We start from the raw sequence: 18195 nt of genomic DNA, 5'->3' as shown, positions 1-18195 counted from the left end.
AACTAGGACATACTTTATGGAACATTCAGGTTCTATCAGTTCTGAAAGGATGTGCTTTAAAAATGTTCCTCCTGGGAATAAAGAAATGACAGTGGCACAGTAGATAGAATATGTATAGAATTTACAGTCAAGAAGACCTGGGTTTCAGCCTCAGCTATGCCACTTATTGCCTTGTATAAAGTGGGATGAACGACTGAACATCTCTTGACCTTACTATCTATACAAAATGGAAAAGCTGTACTAAATGGTTTTTATTTCCCATTCTACCTCTAAATCTGAGATCCTGTTTTCTGGGATTCAAATCGATATACAGCAAAAAAAAAAAAAAAGAGAGAGATATTTCAACTTATTTTAATGATTAAAATAACAGTTAAATTTATTTCTCAAGTTTTAAAATGTTATTTTAATCATTATTCTCAGTTTAAAAAGAAAAGCATATAAAACATTTCACAAATTTTTTTCTTGTGGGTTGTCTCATCTTACATTGGGCTCAGCCAAATTTTTATTTTAAAAGTACGTAAAGTCTGCCATCTAGTGGTGTCTGTTTAGTCACAGTGGTATGAGTAAGAACATTTCAATAATTTATAGATTTTATGATGTTTACTGTCAAAAATTTTGAGTTTACGATTTTATACTTGGAAATGGATTGCTAAAATATTCTCTGCTGTGTCCAAACTCTAGTAATAATAGGAGACTTTTTAACAAATCAATTTAGAAAATATTTGCTTTTCTCAAGGCACATTAACGTCCATCATTTTTTTTTTTGGTCAGACCAAATTTATTGAGGTCAAGATCAGGCAGTTTGAATCATATGGCTTTGTTATTTATTGCCCCTGTAGTTTAACCTCTTTACACTTTGGTTTCTTCATCTGTAAAATGAGGGACTACAGTCTTGATGACCTCTAAGTTCTCTCTCCTTTAAAAGTTTGATCCTGTTTTTTATGTGTGTAGCTAATGTGTATTTGCAATTATATAGAGCACTGGTGAATACTTTGTGTTTTTAAATAGTTTAATTAGTATTGTCATTAATGAAGGTGAATAGGAAGTCAGAGGCTAACATGGTAAGTTGCCAATTCTTCAACTTTATCTCTACTCCTATTTGGCAGTGCAATCATAAATTTATGCCTTAGGTCTTATCACTTTGAAAGAAATCTGCAGAACTCCTAATCTCTTGAACTCTAATATTCCTCTCGATTATCAAACCTATGCCTTCACATTTTGTCCTTATTATTTCTGAACTAACATACTAAGACTTCCAGAAGATTTCTTAGCTACCTCTACTTCTAGAACTTATTGTGCTAGCCACTGGGCATTATAATAAGTTCAGTTAAGGCATACTTCCTGTTCTCACAAAACTCACAGTCTGATTGTGAAATTTATAGTCTAACAAATAAAAGAGAACTTGAGAAAGTGACTTACTAACCTGTTTAGGTTCCAGATTTTATTTATAAAATTAGGAGAATGGACTATAGGAGGTGTTAAAAAGAAATGGGTCCCTGTGGTGTATACAGACTTAGAAAACCACAGATTAACATAATGTGTTTTGTATTATATTTTGTATCTATTTTGTAAAATATTTCCCAATTATATTTTAACCTCATCCAGTGGCACTTGAATTTTGCTGGTGACATGATGCCTGGGGATCACTAATTTGAAACTTCTGGACAGTTTGATTTTATATTCCCCTTTTTTAAACCCTTACTTCCATCTTAGACTCAATATTGTGTGGTGGTTCCAAGGCAGATGGGTAGAAGGGCTAGGTAATGAGGGTTAAGGGACTTGTCACACAGCTAGAAAGTCTCTGAGGTTATATTTGAACCCAGGACATCCCATCTGTGGGCCTAATTCTCAATTCACTGAACTCACATTTTATTCCTTTTTAGCTACAATGATCCTAATGTACTATCTATCAATAGACCTGTTAACTAGTCTAATTGTTTGGGAAAGAGTTCTGGAATTAGATATGTACAAATAATATAGCTGATTTTTTAATCTTTATTTTATATTATACCTTCAATCCAGTGACATTACTGCAAGTAATATACCAAATGAAGGTCTTCAAGGACAGAAGATAAGAAATATTTTATAAATGTATATACACACATATCTTCCTATTTAATTATATCAGTATCTTTTATCAAAGCAAAACATAGATAAAATGGGGAATGGTTATTTTTGGTGTCAATGAAAGGAACTATTTTTCAATAATAGACAATGTGAAGAATCTAGGAATATTTAGGAAATTGTATTTGAGTAGATGCAAAACTAAAAAGTTTACCAAGGGAAGAATTTCTGCTATAACCTTATTAATATAAAAGAAAAGGGATAATGAAAGAATCAGAGGTCTAGTTAATATGCATGAGTTGGCAGAGAAGTGGTAAACGACAGCAAAAATGAAGCATATATTATCTAACATAGCCAAGTATTTCATGTTTTGCTTAAATATACTTTGTTTCAAGGAAATGATTGTGAAATTACAGCAAATTTATAAAGCATTAGAAATATTTGAAAAAATCTAAAGAATAAATGACTTTTTTAAAGCAAAAATTATTCAAGAATAAAATAAATAAGGAAAATAAGAAATAAACACAAAAGCAGCCAAAGTGCATATTGTAGATTTCCATAGCCAAGAAATCCAGGAAAGCATATGAAGTAGGCAGTCAAATTAAATTAAAACATATTTTATTAAAAATAACTTCATATGCTTTCATAATTTATTTGGCATCAAAATGTGCAAATTTCTATAAGGAAAATATTATACATTTTAAAGTTGGGGGAAGCCAAGTAGTTCAACGGATAGAGAGGCAGGCCTAGAGACTAGAGGTCCCTGATCAAATCTGGCCTCTGACACTTCCTATTTGTGCGAGGCTGGGCAAGTCCCTTATCCCCTGTTTCCTAGCTATTACCACTTTTCTACCTTAGAACCAAAGTAGAATTGATTCCAAGATAGAAGGTGTGAGTTAAAAACAAAACAAAACAAACTTAAGTGGCTGTGGACAAATTGAACCTTTCACACTAAAAGGAATTTTTCTACTTTTTTTGGCCACAGTAGAAATAGTCCAGGCATACAGATATGTGGTGGCATGTGATAGAGGCTAGCATTAGAGAAAAGTGCCAGGCTGAAGAGTATGTGAAATTGATCACCTCGATGGGGGAGGGGCTCCAGGAGTGGAATCCAGAGGAGAGAAAACTCTGACTGGGAGGCTCTCAGTCTGGAGAGGAGGATAAAGACTTTCTCCTGAGGGTTACCCATTTTTCCTGCTGGTGACTAGAAATCTTTCCCCCCAACACTTCCCACTTGAAGAGACTTTCTGAAGTGAAACCTGAGCAGACTTTACCTCAGCTCCTGTTGCCCAGGGGTGAATCAACCTGACTTTCTCTGGGGGCTCAGGCTGCCAAAGCCTGAGTTCCCCCCAAACTCGAGGAGGGAGGAAAAGGGTTTAGATAGAGACAGGGACCTCCTTTTCCCACTTTTCTTTTCCCATTCTTCCCTGCCCGTTATTCCTTTTGTAATTTCTAATTGGGTTAACATTAAAAAGTTATCTGTTCCCCAAGCTGAGTGTGAGTGAATGGATCAAGGGGGAGACCTTTTGGTCTCAAGTAGTGGAGGGGGGACAAGAGGGACAAGAGTGAATTGGGGAGAGCAGCTTTAGCTAAAGAGGAGGAGAAATGTTGCTGATACTGCTTCCTCCAGCCCCTGACCCTGACTGTTGTTGCTGCCCCTGTTGGGCTGATTGCTGCCACCAAGAAGCCAGGAGTCCTTGGAGTCCCTCCTCAGGGCAGATGGCAAAAAACAAACAAATAAAAAAAAACATGCACGAAACTAGAAGCATCTTTTTTTAAACCCTTATCTTCTGTCTTAGAATCAATACTGTGTATTGGTTCCAAGGCAGAAGAGTGGTAAGGGCTAGGCAATGGGGGTTAAATGACTTGCCCAGGGTCACACAGCTAGGAAGTGGCTGAGGCCTGATTTGAATCCAGGACCTTCCATCTCTAGTCCTGGCTCTCAATCCACTGAACCACCCAGCTGCCCCCATATTGAAGATATTTATATATGTTGGAGGGCACATAAGAAAGAGAAAAAGACCTTGGGTTCTGATTATTTTATCTATAATAATAACTACACTACTAACAATTACATTTACAAAGTACTCTAAGGTTTGCAATTGCTTTAAAACATCTAAACTTCACAACAGATCCTGAAGTAAATACTACAGCTAATTATCTCCACTTTATAGATGAGAAAACTAAGGTGAAGGGATAAAGGCAACATAAGGTTACACGATTAGTTAAGTATTAGTGATGAGATTTAGATTCATATCCTCCTTATTCCAACATTATTATGTCATTATGTTTCCTTTAGTTTTCATCTGTTTCACACATAGTTCACTTTGTCTTTCATATTTGAAATCTTAAGGTTATCTTGAATTTCACCTTTACCAACATGTATTAACATATCATAAATAATGGAGTACTGAAAATTGCATATCCATAAAATTTCTCATATCTATTCCCTTCTTTCCATTGTCATTGCCAATATCTTAGTGCATGTCCTAATTAGTAGCTCACTTGACAACTGAAATGCATTTCTACCTTTATTTTTCCATTTTTTCTCTCTCTCAAACTCTCCTTTATATGAATGCCAGATTAGTCTTCCACAGTCTTCATTATTGTTCTGCCATATCTCTGTGCACAAATCTTCAATGACTTCCTCATTCTACTAAGTAAATTTCAAATGTATTTGCTTATCATACAAGACGTTTCACAATCTAGTATTACCCTACCTTATCTCATATTGCTTTCTTCTTATTCTCTTTGTGCTGAAGTCAAATTGACCTAGTCTCTATACCCAAAACAAACCCATTACTTTGATGCTCCATAACATAAAACAAGGATTCTCTTCATCTTAGTAATCATTATTGAATTCCTACCCATCTTTCAGAAAGAAGTCAAATGATACTTCCTCTTGACACCTACTCATCTCCAACTCCTCTGACCCATACTGGATCATATCTCACTTGGAGACACCTGTAGATCTAATCTCATTTATACTTATTGCCTCTTACAGAACGGAAGCTGCTTTTGGCAGGATCTGCTTTGGCTTTTCCATTTGTATCCTCATATTTTTAGCACAGTGATTGATGACAAATAGTAAAGAGTTTTTATTCATTCAATCATTTATCATGTCTCAGAGGACCAATGACTATTTTCTCTGTTTTGGGGAGAGTCTCAAATTTGTGTCTTAGTTCCACACTCAATAGTCTTACTTTGTTCCCCTTTCCACTGTGTGGCATCCTTCTTCTACCTTCACATCTCTCAATACAGGTCAAAATTCATCTCTATTTCAAATCCTCTTCATATTTCCTTGGCATTTTATTGATGGTTTATTTCCAGGTTTTTGTTTTGTTTTGTTTTGTTTTGTTTTTAGCAGTTCCTTGTTCTTGATAACTTGGAGAAATATTTCTTGAACTCCTTCATCTACTTTCCTAAGATGGGAAACATTCTGCTTGTTAAGCATATGTAGGAGTCACTTGATTACAGAAAAACAAAAACATCACCCACACAGTTCAAATTATTACACATCTTTTCATCCTATTCTCCATGCTTACTGAAATATTTTCAATTATTGTATTTTTTTGTTTAAAATACCATGTAGATCTGCTTAAGGGTGTTTGTAGTCCCAGATCTTCTTTTATCTAGTATTTCATTAACACCTTTCTTTTTTAAGCACATTCCATGTCTTTGACTATCTTAACATCTATATACTCCTATTCCTACTTTGCTATTACTTTTCTCACTAATCTCTTACCTAGTCAAACCACTTATTTTATTTAAGTTTTCTTCCTCAACTTATGAAATACTTTTTCTGTGCACTTCTCTCCTCCTTTAACTCAAATTTATTCTCTTACTTCTAGGAGCTTTCATTTCCTAGTTTGTGTGTGTGTGTGTGTTTTTTTTTTTTACTTCTTCATCTCCCTCTATTTTTTTTTTTTACTTCTCACTGCCCACCATATTGAGTCTTTATCCTACAAATTCATTTCTGCTCTGAGTCCTTCTTCAATGTACCCTGGTCATCCATAATTTTTAATTACCAACAATTTCTGTTTATTTAGCCCAAATTCTTATCTTTTTCCCATCTATCCCCTATAATCTACTTTTCCATTAGCTAGAAGTAGAATGGAACTTTATTTGTGGTGCTCTTTAACTTATAGCAATAAGAATGATACCATAGTGTTCCGGAGTGGTTTTCCTGTGGACTTAGTATGTAGGGATAATACAAAAAATTTTTGTCACTCCCAGCTTAATAGGTAGGTCATCCCAGGAAGGCCCTCCCCCTTCAAACATCAGGGTGTCTCTCTGAGAACGATTAGGATCCCTAATTTTGGGGGGTGATTTACTATAGCCTATAATAAGTGAACCTGGATGATCATCCATTTCTCACATCATAAGCAGGGGAATGTCATGAATCAGACAGTTAGGTCACTATGCCAAAGCTTCTATGATGTTAGAACTCCAATCAGAAATTTATAGAAATAGAACCAGGTATTAAGTAGGAGAAGGAAAATGTCAAAAGCAGAGATGGAATATTATTCATAGCCTTTATTTATCTCAGAAATTCCTTTACTAGAAATTTTTCCTCCCATGATTTTATTCCATTCCTTGACAGGTGGGCTACACTTGAGGCAACTATCCACAACTGGGCTTGAGGAATTGTTCTTTCCTTGTTAACAAGGAATTGCTAAATTTAATCAAAAGGAGGGGAGAAGGGTCACAGTCTGTAGAATTGCCACAAAATGATTATACCACATTCTTTTTAATCATATATTTTGGTGGTTAGGAAGACTATGCCCTTCATCCTTCAGATATTCAAGCAATTCTGAGATGCAGGTCAAAGACACAGGTTTTAGGAAGAGCTAGGGTACCCAGTAAATGAATTTATTAATTTCATAGCTCTGATATCATAGGGACATACCAGGTCTTGATGAACAAGATACTTGTCTAGAATTTTCTGGACATAAAAGATTTGAGAAAAGAAAACTGATTTTGGAAAGATGGGATATGCTTTGAAAAGGGATAGCCTCCTATATAGACACTACAAGGGTATCAGAAAGCCCCTCCATTTTCCCTATCCTCAAAAAATATTTTTTGATGTATCACATATGTCACATTTATTACATTTTTAAAGACACAAAACTAAATGGAAAACTAACATATAGTATTGAGAATTTAGGAAAACAAAAGATCTTACCAGGCTAAAACACTGATTCAAACCTACTAATACAAACTTTACATTTGTGAACTTAAAAAAATTCATAAATTCAGGATGACCAGTGTGACTGACAAAATTTGTGGACTGGCATTAGTGGACTGAAAGTGCAACTTTGGGTCATTAGAGTAGTCACCAAAATGGAGACTATAAATGATCCTAAATAGCATTGAAAAGAAAAAAATAAACTGCTCAAGACTAAAAAGGTGAGAGTAGCTCTTTTATCCTGGTGAGACTACATTAGAGTATTGTAAAAATGGAGGTGAGAATAAAGGTTCACTCCACTGATTTTGGTGGTATATCAGTGGAGTTCTCAAGGAATTTCTGGAGAAGGATTTGTATATGAGGGAGACTTGAAGCTTGAATGGAATAGCCCCTACTCTCCTCTCACCTCCCCTAAGAGAGAGGCAGTTGTCACAAGGTATATTGAGGTTCCCAGAGGAAAGGGGTGAGGGAAGAGTTGAAGACAGGTCTCCCCTACCAACTAAACCCAAGGATGGCCTCAGTTCTTCTGGCACAGAGAGGATTTGGAGACAAGTCCCTGTGGAGGCTTTGCCTTAGCAGGGGATGGTCCTGGTGGTTGGTTCTCTGTTGGTCTTGAATCAGATACCTTCTCAAATATAAACCAAGAGGCTTGACAAATCTGACTGCTGTTTGTAGGATTTAATGATTGATGTATAGGCAAATTGGGTGATGGAAAGTGGGGATTGGTTACCCTAATGTTCTTCTAATACTTTATTTTACCTGGAAAGCATGATTGCGAGGATCCAGGTTTCTCCATCCCATACTCCCAACTAAATAATCTCACTCTTAGTTTATGTATCTATCTGGCCTAAAGCAATTATAAAGAGACAGGTGCAAGAAGACTGGAAAGGGCAAGGGAGCTGGGATCTCTCCTCCATGAGTCCACAGTCCCCCTTTGGGGTTTGAGGTATCTTCTTCTCAGTTGAGTGGTGGTTGGAGATATCAGACCGATGATGGATCTATAGGAAACTTGAATACAGGAAAAGGATATTCTCTGGTGGCTCTCAGTGAAATCCTTAGCTCAGGAACAGGTCTTACCAGGTCAAGGACTCAGCTCAAAAGGCCCAGAATTCAATCTATATCTTTCTCAGGTCACTTTTCCTTCCCAGCATCCCTCGCTCTCCAAATGAAGTTTGTGCCACTCGCCTCTGGTGCTAAGATTCCAAAAGCCTCTCATGCACCCATCATTACAGTATTCTATTTTCATTATATTATACTGTATTATACTGTGCTGTTCTATATGATGGCATTATGTTCAGTTGTGTTGTATTGATTTGCATTGCATTGTATCTATAGTATGACATTCTATCATATTATTGTTATAAATACCTTTAGGTTGTGGCATAATAGTTGAAGTAATTAAAGGAAATTTACCTGGAGCAGAAATATCAAAGGAATGGAATAATTGTTTTTAACATGTTTGAAAAGTTGGGGAAGAGGAATTTTATTATTAATAGGAGTTGGAGAAGGGAAGAAGTAGGTAAGAGTTGTAGAGAGGCAAATTTAGGAGTTATTCAGACGGTATTGGATGCCTCAGGAAGCCATAGGATCTTAAGGTTTAGAGATGGAAGAAATGCCAGGGGTCATCTAGTTGAATACTGTAATTTTACATCTAACTACCAGAGGGTGTGCAAAGCCTGTATACACTTCTCAACATAAGTACAGCTAGGCAGCTACAGCCTTACTGAACCTGGTCCATGGATGGCCAAAGTGTTCTAGTTCTGAATCAATCAACCTGTGTGTAAATCATTTTCTTCATTTCCTGAACCTGGGGCAAAACTAGACTTTAAAGCAGAGTTGGCACACTTCCAGTGCCAACAAACAGAGAGGTGCTCCATTCCCACTCTTCCCAGTGCCTGAAGACTTTTTTTGCATGCCTCACCCTTCACCTTAGTCCAGCTACCCAAAACAAGCACTTTTCTCCCTCAACTGTTAGGTAATTCTGGGATTCACAGATAGTTTGAATTTGCCCTCTGGGCACTCAGACTGGGAAAAGGTTAGCCAAAAAGGCAAGTTAAAGCATTCTTTGGTAAAGGAATCAATTGCCCCCAAATACCTCACTTTGCCCCCATTTCTTCTCAAGATAAATTCATAAATAAATGGGGTTGGAGGGTGGGAGTGGGTTGGAATCTAAGGTTCAAATAATTGTTAATATACTACCAAAGACTTACAGACTCTTCCAACCTCCAAGTTCCACAAAGGGAGAAAACAAAGAAACTTCTGGTATCCCTTTAAGTGATTTGGCTCTTTTCATCTTCCTCTATTCTCATTCCACAGGTTTAGGGCAGATAGTCTTCAAATTTTATAACAGCATAGAAATGAAAGAAAACAGCAGTTTTGCAAGGAGACTAGGAGAGACAATGGGACAATCAAAAAGTGAAGGGATTAACAGGCAAAGAGAAGGGAGTAGGTGGGGAGAATGGCTTCTTTCTGGAAGGATGTAATAGAGGAGGGGAAGAGCAGTATTATTAAGTAGACAAATATATTTCTCAGTCCAAAGTCTTGAAGTTTTCTTTGTCTTCTTGGCTAGTTTTTGGTGAGCAACTATGGTGATTTGTCCTCAGTTTCCAATTTAATAATTTTCAACATTCTCTAATATTCTTCTCTTGAATGGAGTATCAAGGACAGTTTGCCTTGATCTGTTGTTACTCTCATATTGTACCACTGACTTCTTAACTTTTTACTCATAGTCCTTCTAAGATCAAGAGCATGACCACAGACCCCTGGAAAATTTTGGGTCTTCTGCTTATTAGACAGATATTTGGATCATAAAGTTTCCATGGCAATAAATCTGTCTGGGTTAATGTATGGATGATGGAAATCATACTCAAAGAGATAGGTCCGATAGCTAAAAAGGAGAGGAACTAGAATTTGAACTCAGATCTTCTGAATTCAAAATCAGTGGTTTTTCCTTGGTCATGTTACCTCTTCTAATAAAGATTAGAGAATTCATGGATTGCTAACATCTTAGAAATAGGAATAGAATACAGGACTTCTTGACACTATTTCCATCAATCTATTAACTCTTTCATGCTGCCTCTCAATATGGTAGTATTGTGGTTGGGCTTGAGGTGAACCCCTGGATTTGGGACAGGTACCCTTTGCAAGAAGGCAAGACTCCATAACTTAGCTTAGAAATAAAAAAAAAGATATTTATTAATTTAGAAGTCATGTTGAATTTGGCTGGGAGGACTGTGCAGGGTTTGACACTACCTCCTAGGTGAGAATTCTTGGTGGCCTTCTTATATCCTTTTGCTCCATCACTAGACAGGGAGTATTGGTTACCTGACTAGAGCTAGAGTGGTGTTTTGTGTCCCCAAGACACAGTGGTTGGCTGGGCATAGTTTAGGGGACAAGTAGATATCCTAGATTACAACCCAATGGTATCAAAGCATGATCTGAAAATGTATATCTGTGTCCATCTCAAAATCTAGGGGAGAATCCAAGAAGAATATTTCTTTCAGTGGTCTTTCTTTATTATGAGTTTCTGATGCCCCAAGTCACCTTTTCCTCAGGATAACAAGAATGCAGGGAAGGAAAGGAATTTTCCTTCTTAAACACTTGTGGAGTTTGGGGCATAAACCCAGGGTCCCCTGCCAGTAGTAGTTTACTCCTCATTAGAATGCTTTAGAATGCATTTTAGGACAGGTACAAGTTGAAATCAATGGCCTCTGGTATATTTAATTTTTTAATGAAATTCAATTTTTTTCAATTACATGTAGAAAAGATTTTTGACAATTGTTTTCTGATATTTTGTAATTAAGATTCTCTACTTCCCTCTCTCCTACCCCACCCAAGGTGGTCTAATAAATGTCATTATGAGTGCTTTCATACAATACATATTTTTATATTTCCCATGTCATGATGGAAGACACATATCACACACAACTAAAAAAACTAATAAGGAAATAAAGTAAAGATGACGTGTTGATCTGCCATAAGATTTCAATAGTTCCTTCTTTGACTGTAGATAGTAGGGCTTTTTGTTATCATTGTTATTGTTAATTTAATCATGAGCCCCATGGAATTAGCTTGGAACCTTGTTTTACTGATAAGCATTTAGTCCTTCACAGCTGATCATTGTACAATATTTCTGTTACTGTATACACTGTTCTGGTTTTGTTCATTTCACTTTGCATCAGTCCACATAAAATTTTTCCAGGTATTTCTGAATTCATAATGCTCATCATTTCTTATGGTGCAATAGTTCTCCATTACAACCATGTACCACAGCCTTGTCAGCCATTCCCCAACTGATGGATACCCTCTCAATTTTTGGGTCTTTGACACTTAAATACAATAAGTACTTTAGGGATCTCTTGTACTGTAAAAATTTTACGTATGCTAGTTCCCATTTTCCCATTCAGGGACGTCATTAGTTTAAACATACTGATTTTCTTCAGGTTTTGTTTTTGTTTGCTTTCTTTTTTATGCTTATTGAATTTGATCATTGAATTTTCTTTTTAGCTCTGGCCTTTTCATCAGGAATGACTGGACTTGATCTATTTCATTAAATATCCATTTATTTCCCTGGAATATTATGTTCAGTTTCACTTGGTAGGTGATTCTTGGTTGGAGAATATCATGTTCCAGGTCTTCTGATCTTTTAATATAGAAGTTGCTAGGTTTTGTGCAATACTGATTATAGTTTATAATAGTTTTCTATCTACTTGTACTATTTCATCCTTGACTTGAGATTTCTGGAATTTCACTATAATAGTCCTGGTACTTTTAAGCTTGAGATTTCTTTTAGGATGTGGGCGATTGGTAGATTCTTTCAATTTCTATTTTTTTCCTTTTGTTAAAGAGTATCAGTGCTGTTTTCTCTGATAGTTTCTTTCATATATTGATTTTGAAGTTTAAAAAATGTTTTTAAAAAATCATGGCCTTTAGGCAATCCAATGTTCTTAAATTATTTGTCTTGGGTCTATTTTCTAAGTCAGTTGTTTTTCTAGTGAGAGATTTCAAATTTTCTTTTTTTTCAATCTTTTGAACTTTTTCTATTGCTTCCTGCTGTTTCAGAAAGTCATTAACTTTCATTTTTCCAATTCTAATTTTTAGGGAGTCATTTTTTTTCCTTTGAGGCTTTGTACTTCCATTTTCATAGTTATTTTCCTGTTTGAAATATTCTATTTCATTTTGTAAAGAACTGCTTTCTTCAGTAAGTTTTAGTTCTAACATATTGGTTTTATTTTTCTATCACTTTCTTTTCTAGTTTTTTTTCCCCCTCAATTTCTTATCATTAGTTTTTCTGTCCTGTTTTGGAGATCTTCAGGAGTTCATTTTGGACTTGACATATTTTCACATTTTCCTTTGAGGTTTGACATGTATTCATTTTTTATTGTTGTCCTTGCTTGAGCTTCTATTTTGGTCATCTCTTGTTAAGAGATTTTCCTAGCATCAGACTTTTTCTCTGTATTTTGCTCATCTTGGAATTATTTTTCCCTTGATTTTGTCTATAGTCTCATTCCTGGAATGGAAGGAGTACTGTCCAACATTTGAATTGTGCTTGGGATTGGTTCCGCTTTCAGGGTCTCAGACAGAGCACTCTGCAGAGAGGGCCTGGTTGGTCTGCTATGTGGAGATTTACAGCTGCTCAGTTGAGCTGGTTGGAGGTGGGCTTTGCCCAATTCTGACATGGCTAGATTTTGTCAGGCTGAATTCCTCCTACCTCTGTCTATTCTCTGTTCTGCCTTGCCTCTATTCTGGATGAATTATGCAGGGCCAATTTTGTCCCACTGCTGTTTTTTTCTGTATTACATTGGTTTACAGTTTCTGCTTTTACCCTGCTGAGGCTGGACAGAGCTAGTTATTCTTTTTCTCTTGACATTTGTACTGTATTGCTACCAAGTCCCTCTGAAGCTTATTCAGCACTTTTCCCTCACACCTCAGTTAGATGAGCACTCCTCACTTTCTCTTGATGCCATTCTGGTCCAAAGCACTGTTTCATCCTCCTCTTCTATTGGTTCTGCTCCTCTCGTGTAAATATCCTCCAACATTTAGCAATGGGTATATCCAAAGTATAGAGTGTAAGTGAGGTACAGGCTAATTAGTGAACCATATTTTATTTACTGAGCCAATAAACCAAAGGGTGTTTTTTCAGGAATGTAATTTTAGTAATATTTTAATTTTCATCTTTCAGAAAGTTTTCAAGAATTCTCCAAGATCTTTTCAAGTAAAAATATTTTTAAAAAAGAGGTGGGGTTTTTATTTATGGCTCAAAATGTAACTTTTAAATTCCCTTAAATATTTATAGATATAAAGGAACTATATGTAAGGGGCTAAGAAAATTGTGAGGGATGAAAAGTAAATTAAGACATGGTTCTTGATTTAAGGAATTTATAATCCAACAAGTGGAAGGGAAATGTAAAGAGTATATATATATATATATATATATATATATATATATATATATATATATATATATATATATTAGAATATCATAATAGCAAAACAGAAAATCAAAGAACTAAGGAAAGGTTACAGAAGCCTTCATGGAGAAGGGTAGAAAATATTTTGGGCCTTATAGGGAGAAAAAGATTTTCATAAGTAAAGGTGGTGGGGCTGGAACTGAGAGGGATCCTCCCCAGGCATGGGGAATGATGACTTTAGAAAATAATTGGATATTGACTGAGTTTTCAAGTCAGGATGTCTAAAAGGATTGTGATGCTGTTAACAGATGTAGGAAAGTTATCAGCGAGGGGTGTGATTTAGACATTCTGAACTTGAAGGACTACTGAAAGACTTCTTAAGGATCTTCATTTAAGTTTCAAGCTATAAGGGAGAGACTAGATGCTATGAAGATAAATAAGTTAAGCACTTCTAGCATGAAGGTGCCATTACAAAGTGTTATTTTTTACTGTTATCCTGACAGTCTGAAGTATGAAGAATGCAGACTGTCTATTTGAATCTTGAATTTATCTAGTCTCTTCTCTTGAGCAGTGTACCTTACACAAAGAAACTTATTATCAGGACAGAGTACTCATTATTTTAGGTTAGTTTTATGCTGTAGAGGTCCTACAATTTCAGCTTAAGAAGGATATCTCCCGAAAGAATGTAATCTTGAGTCCTTTTAGCATATAGGGAAAAAGTAAGGAACCTTTCCTTTTTACCATATTATCCAGATTTTGGTAATATAGGACTTGATCCCAATAACATTCAAAATATGAAAAGTTGAAAGAATTTTGAGTTTGAAGTTCTTCTAGTATAATGCCTTCCCTTTCTTTATATATAAATTTATATATATATATATATATATATATATATATATATAAATTTATATATATTTTTATTGAGTGCCTACACTGCCAATTACTAGACAAGGTGCTAGGAAAATAAATATAAAACATGAAACAACCTCTACTCCTTAGAGAATTTATATGCTAATAAACAGTAATTTTGTCAGTCAATCAAGAGGTATTTATTAAATTAAAATTGTGTTTTACATTAAAAAACCCAGTTAATTGTCTTTCTTCATCCTTCCCTCCCCTTCCCTTAGTAGAGAAGCCAATAAGCATTTTTAATCACCTATTTTGTGCCAGGAACTGTGCTAAACACTAGGGATTAAAAGAAAGGTAAAATATTGTTCCTGCTTTCAAGGATCTCCTAGCCTAATTGAGATGACAACATGCAATTGAATACAAATAAAGCATGTATTAGAAATAATCAATATAGGGGAATTTGTAGCATTAAGGGGAATCTGGGAGTACTTTTTTTTAAACATTATTTTATTTGGTCATTTTCATACATTATTCATTGGAAACAAAAATAATTTTCTTTTCCTCTCTCTCCTCCCCACACCCCTTCCATAGCCAAGGCGTGATTCCACTGGGTATCACATGTGTCCTTGCTCCGAACCCATTTCCTTGTTGTTGGTATTTGCATTATGGTGCTCATTTAGCATCTCTCCTCAATCATATCCCCTCCACCCCTGTAGTCAGACAGTTGCTTTTCCTTGGTGCTTTTACTCCCACAGTTTATCCTCTGCTTGAGGATTGTTTTTTGTTTTTTTCATAGATCCCTGCAGATTGTTCAGGGACAATGTATTGCAATTAATGGAGAAGTCCATTACATTCGATTGTACCACAGTGTATCAGTTCTGTGTACAATGTTCTCCTGGTTCTGCTCCTTTCTCTCTGCATCACTTCCTGGAGGTTGTTCCAGTCTCTGTGGAATTCCTCCACTTTATTATTCCTTTTAGCACAATAGTATTCCATCACCAACATATACCACAATTTATTCAGCCATTCCCCAATTGAAAGGCATACCCTCATTTTCCAATTTTTGGCCACCACAAAGAGCGCAGCTATGAATATTCTTGTACAAGTCTTTTTCCTTATTATCTCTTTGGGGTACAAACCCAGCAGTGCTATGGCTGGATCAAAGGGCAGACAGTCTTTTATTGTTCTTTGGGCATAGTTCCAGATTGCCCTCCAGAATGGTTGGATCAATTCACAACTCCATCAGCAATGAATTAGTGTTCCATCTTTGCCACATTCCCTCCAGCATTCATTATTTTCCTTTGCTGTCATGTTGGCCGATCTGATAAGTGTGAGGTGATACCTCAGAGTTGTTTTGATTTGCATCTGAGATTTAGATTATCTGATTATCTGAGATTTAGAACATTTTTTCATTTGCTTATTAATAGTTTTGATTTCTTTAACTGAGGACTGCCTATATCATGTCCTTGCCCATTTTTCAATTGGAGAATGACTAGATTTTTTGTACAACTGGTTTAACTCTTTATAAATTTGAGTAATTACACCTTTTTCAGAGGTTTTGGTTATGAAGATTGTTTCTCAATTTGTTGCTTCCCTTCTAATTTTAGTTACATTGGTTTTGTTTGTACAGAAACTTTTTAATTTGATGTAGTCAAAATTATTTATTTTACATTTTGTGATTCTTTCTAAGTCTTGCTTGGTTTTAAAATATTTCCCTTCTGTAAGATTTAAAGTAGTGTTTGGCATAAACTGTTATAGATAAAAGAGTGGTTGGTATAAACTGTGACAGCAGAAATATGGTTTCAAGATATCATCTTGAGTTAAATCAAATGTAAAGTGGTCGCCAGGGAAAAATTCCCAAATATGAAATATACCCAAGTCAGCTGGGTTTTTATGGAGATTTTAATTAATACAAATTAAGGAATTAATGAAAGGGAGAGAGAGAGTAAGAGGAAATAATGAGAAAAGGGGTAGGCCAGCCCAGGCCAGCCTAGGCCAGCCTCAGCCCAAGCCCTAAGAGAGATCAGTCAGTCTTTAATCCACTCACCACAAGATTTGTCCCAAGCAAGATTCTAGTATTCAGAGAGACCCAGCTACTCCAACTAGTCTGAGCTCCAATCCAGCTTTGGCAAACTGAATTTTCAGCCAGCTGCCTCAGTTCTCTCAGAGAGAGTTCCTTTTAAAGAGAATTTTCTCCTATGTCACCTCCCCTAAGTTCTCACATCTACCAATCACAGTAGATATTTTCCAAAGGACAGACCATTTTTAATTCACAACTGAGTAGACTAAACTTTTGAGTAATTCACACCTGAGGAGACTAAAATGCCTGAGTAATTTCACACCTCTTTGCCCCTTGCAAGTTTGCAAGTTGCTTGACCTTTTAGTGATTAATTTGACCTTCATGGGTACTTAGCACCCCTTTGTATTAGATCTAAAAATAGACTTAGCTTAAGTGCTTGGCCTCACTATAAGTATGGGTTAAGTGCTTTTCAATGTTCAGTAAAGAGTTTACAACTTTATCTTCCCCTAAAGTATACTTAAATATGGGTGGAGTAGAATTCTCACATCCCTGATCAAGTACCTTCATTGTTTAAAATCCCCATTTTAAACTGGTCTTGACCAAATCTCATGAAGTAGGGTCTGAGAATTTTGATTATTCACACTTCCCAAAGGTCTGACATGTATATTATTCAGTGTTCACCTAATTTACTTATAGTTTCCTTCTTTATGTTCAGGTCATTCACCCATTCTGAGTTTATCTTGGTGTTGTGACAAGGAAATCACTTTTAAAAGACTGATATATATTAATTTAAGGTCGCCAAGGAATTCAGCTATGTAATTCCTTAATGAAAACTCAAGTCAGCCGTCAACCTTTTATGGAGTTTTAATTACAAACAGGAGGAAGAAAGGAATTAGAGATAGAGAGATAGAGGGAGAGAGAAAGGGGAGGGAAGGGAATAGGGCTTAAATACCCCCTCTGTTTAGGCTGGGCCAAAAGGCCCAAGCCCTTAGATAGCTGGGGCAATGAAAGGAGATCAGTCCCTATTACTCACGTGACCAAAAATGGAGAAACAGTCTCTGGGGCCCCCACCTTCAGCTTCCTTTAGAGGAAGCTTCTCAGAGCACACCGCAACCACTCCGACAAACTCCTCAACCACCCCCAGTCTTCAGACCCCCCTATCCTTAAGGAAACCATCCAAGTTCCCTCCCCTCAGTCCTCACATCTACCAATCACCTGTCCATCAATTTCCCTGTGCCAATGGAGGCTCTAGCTTAACCCAGGACCACCCAGAGGTCTCTGGCTTTGCACATGTCTGTTGAAGGTCATATTTTCAAATAATTAAATCTTTGATCCTTTGCTACAGCCCTTTCTAAATCCTGTTAACCTGAGTAGGGTAGAGATTGGAATAATTAAATCTTGATCTATGCTGCAGCCCTTACTCAATCCTGTTAGGACTGAATAGGGTGGAGATTGATTCCAAGTATCTACATTGTATCAATTCTAAAATCAATCATGACTCAAAGAAATTCCTGTTCTATGCTTAAGCACAGGTCAGAGTCCTTTCCATTGTTCAGCAAAAGGTTTCTGTCCTAAAGTAATCTTAAGAAGGGAGGAGGAGGAAACTCTCATGCCAATGGGGTTCACATTCCAATAGCCAAGACCCCCTATCAATAGGAAATTTT

This window comes from Monodelphis domestica, chromosome 2 (genome assembly GCF_027887165.1).
Source record: "Monodelphis domestica isolate mMonDom1 chromosome 2, mMonDom1.pri, whole genome shotgun sequence".
NCBI lineage: Eukaryota > Metazoa > Chordata > Mammalia > Didelphimorphia > Didelphidae > Monodelphis > Monodelphis domestica.
Note: the sequence above shows the minus strand (reverse complement) of the source record.